The following is a 3735-nucleotide window of genomic DNA, read 5'->3' as shown; positions in this document are numbered from 1 at the left end:
CAGAGCCTGGAGCCTGCTTCAGATTCAGATTCTCAGGCTCTTTCTGCCCCTCCCCCTCACATTCTCTCAAAAATAAAAACATTAAAAATAGAATTAGATTAGATGTGATTTGTACATTGGTGTGAGATTCATGGCAAGTACACAATTAATGTCAATGACCAGATCTGGTTCTGTTCTTATTATCACATGCTATGTGAGTGCCTCATGTCTGAGTATCTCTCTAGATTAGCCCTATTTCCCCCAACATCCAGAGTATATTATGACCTAAATCTTAAATAATTCTCAAATGTGTCTTTTCCTTCCTCATCAATGTTGCTGGTACCTTTGAGTAGGCTATAATCTCCAACAGGTGCTATGGAAATAGACTTCTAAACTCTAGCTTGCGATTTTCTAAACCTGACATGCAGTTTTAGGTCTCCATACCCATGTCCTAGAAGCATACAGAGACACCATCGTTTCAATACCACTCAATAGCCATTTGTTGATTCTGCCCAATTCATAGAAATGCAAAAATGGAAAGACATAGTTTAATGGTCTTGTACATAAAATGTTAGAATTTTCAGAGAAAACTAGAAATTCTTCTTGAAATAAAAGGTATCTTTGTGAAATTCTGACATTAGTGTTTTCATTCAAAAACAATTCCAAATATTTTCAGAATCAAAATGTTGGAATAAAGTACTTCCACTGACTGAAATCACAATATCAAAACCAGCTAAGGAAATAACCACACCCCTATCTTTATTTGATGCAGTAGACACTTTTCCACTGGGCAAACCTCAGTTTATTCACCAAGAGTCAACTTTAATAGCACTTTCTCTATAGTTCTTTTCTGCTAACCTCATATTTGACCATGCCTTTTTGTCGCAGCCTCAATTTACCATAATTGTATTAATTGTAATTAAGTTTTACATGTTTGAAGTAGAGATAATAACTCATATTTTCTCATTTCGAATACTTGGCATAGTATAGACATTTGAGAAAATGAGAAATGAATCGAAAAACTTACTAATTGTAGAAAAGATCTTTTCCCACAGAAGGATCAGAGAAGGAAGATTTTAACTCCTGACCATTTATATGTATTAGGAAACTTCAGAAACTAAATCATAAACCATAGAAATTAGAAAAAAAATTCTACTCATTCTGTTTTCAGGAGAGATTCTGTTGATGCTCATTTGTGGATTCTGCTTTTCTGAATTAGCCTTCTCACTGAAACTTATTTGTAACCCCAAAATCAATACTCTCAACACTTTATCACTTACGGACATGCACATCATCAGAACAGTGAAAAATTTGGGGAACTGGTGTGCAAATTCTCAGCTGGGTAGAACAAGACAGTGCTCCGCCCTCTCGTTTCAAGTCTCTTAATGTAAACAAGCTTCCTTTCACAGTCTATCTAGTGCCACATTTTTGTAAGGATTTTTTTTTTAACGGCTTCACTGTTTAAAAAGGTCCCTATGCATAGTGCTAAAGTGCTGTCTAGCATTCCTAAGGACAAGAAGGTCATGACGTGCCTCACAGAGAAAATGTGTATGTTAGCTTTGTTCACACTTGAGTGCTATTGGCATCAATGTTGATGGATCAACAATACATGTGTGTATACATATATGCATAATACATATATAATACAGATACCTAAATATATAATTACGTGTTTACATATTACATATATATTAAATAAGGCATCAAAATACATGAAGCCAGTTATATACTAATCATTCAATGAAAATAATGTAACCAGAGGCTCACAGGAAATGAACTCTTTCTCCTAGAAATGATAGCTCAGTGTTCACTAATTCAATGTTCATGGTGACTTTATAGCACTGAAAACCGTGATAATTGACTATAATTTGGTATGGAAGCCCAAGGTTTAAAGAAAAGGAAAGGAGAAAAAGCATTACCATAACTAAATAATCTCCACCTATAGCTTGGCCCTTCTAGTTTTGATGGATAAGGAATGGTACACTTCCTCTAGGTTGAAAAAATATAAAAACATAGTTTTAACTCGGGAGGAAACAAAACAATCAAGTCCTTTTGGCTGGAGGGGGGCGGTCCAATGTTAGAACCAATCTCCATGCTTTTCAGTCCTAAAATGATGTGAATGTTTGGCCCTTCCTATTGAGACAAATAGAGTCATTTATAAAAGATGTTTTCAGACTGGGTTCACCTTCTTATGTCTACTCCTTATGGAAAGAAGAAAAAAATGTTACAAATGATTTTACAATAGCTTTGCTGGATCGAAATGGCAGGGCTTGGCAGTAAGAAGATTTGTTGATTGCTGGAAGAGCTCAAGTGTTTTTGCTCACTCTTACGGACAACGGAGCCTGTATAGGAGATATGTAGAGGGAGGTATATGGAGAATGAGAGGTAGGAGGTTGATAGGAAGCAAAAAAAGGAAAATAAATGATACATGATTTAATGTATGTACAGATTCAAGATTATAGATATTTCCATCAGATATAGATCTCATTTCTGAATATATCAGGAAGTAGATCTTGTTTAAGGGAAATGATATCTTTTGTTTGGGCATGTAAAAACATGTTTATATACATATGTATTTGAGGCATTATTAAATACAAAAAACGCACAGATCTTAAGTATTCATTTGGTAAGCTTTGACAATTGGCTATATTCATGTAACCACTAAAACACACATGCGCGCACACACACACACACACACACACACACACACACACACACACTTCTGGACTTTCCAATCCCACATGTATGGAGCTTGGAAGTTGCCAACCTGTCTTAACAAGTAAAAAGCTGAACAGACTGAAAATCATCTTTTTAGTTCCATCAGAAAAGGGAAGACACAGGGCACCACTACTCCTAAAATTAGAGGGGCAGAATCCTATAGGTTACTAGAGGAGAGACTCATGAACAGAAACCACCACAGGAACCAGTGCTGGAAATGAACACTTGAACTATAAGTGATAAACTGCTAGAGGCCCAGTGTGGACAATTCTGAGAGTTAAAAACTTCAGAAGGGTGCTCGCTTCGGCAGCACATATACTAAAAATTGGAACGATACAGAGAAGATTACCATGGCCCCTGCGCAAGGATGACACGCAAAAACTTCAGAAGGACCTAGTCTGATGGGGAGCCACAAAAATGCTCTAAAATTTATCTCCAGGAACTTGATGAAGTTTCCACAGTAAATTTCAGGTAAAGTCCTCTCACATTTATAGCAGGGAGAAGGAAAGAGAGCCATTTTGAAATACACTATTCTATTCTTTTGAAAAAGCCTGACCTCAGGGGAAACTAGTTAACCAGATCGTAACCTGCTGGGGTATTATTGGAACCTAACTCACCTGGGGAAGAGAAATATCCAACTCCAGCTGGCTTTAGTCTTCCAAGTGGTGTAAAGAGAAATAATTCCCCCACTCAACCCAGCCATCCTCTCCAACTTGGGTGGGGGTTACTGGAGAAACACGTGTGAAGTACATAGTCCAGAGGCAAGGACCAAACCACAGTATTGTAGCTTCCTTTACCCACCACCCCTGCCTTACCACATTACTAAAGGCCTATTTGCAGCAATTCCTTTGAGCCCGTATGTTCCTGGCTATCAAGAAAATATTACAAAGTATAGCAAAAAGGCAAAAAAAACCCCACAACTAAACAAAACATATTTTGAAAAGACAGAGCAAGCACCAGAACCAGATATGGCAGAGTTGTTGGAACTATCAGACTGGGAATTTCAACAATTATGATTAATATGCTAAGAGCTCTAAT

At 37.1% G+C, this 3735-nt stretch overlaps 1 non-coding gene across 1 annotated transcript; it reads left to right on the top strand.

Annotated features, from left to right (window-relative positions):
• The first annotated feature begins 2991 nt into the window (after window positions 1-2991).
• Window positions 2992-3099, top strand: LOC131511181 (U6 spliceosomal RNA). Its single transcript, XR_009261385.1, has one exon. It is a non-coding gene; the product is annotated as a U6 spliceosomal RNA (small nuclear RNA).
• The last annotated feature ends 636 nt before the right edge of the window (window positions 3100-3735 follow it).

Source organism: Neofelis nebulosa, chromosome 4 (genome assembly GCF_028018385.1).
Source record: "Neofelis nebulosa isolate mNeoNeb1 chromosome 4, mNeoNeb1.pri, whole genome shotgun sequence".
Lineage (NCBI taxonomy): Eukaryota > Metazoa > Chordata > Mammalia > Carnivora > Felidae > Neofelis > Neofelis nebulosa.
The sequence above is the reverse complement of the archived record's forward strand: the minus strand, read 5'-3'. Positions and strand labels throughout refer to the sequence as shown.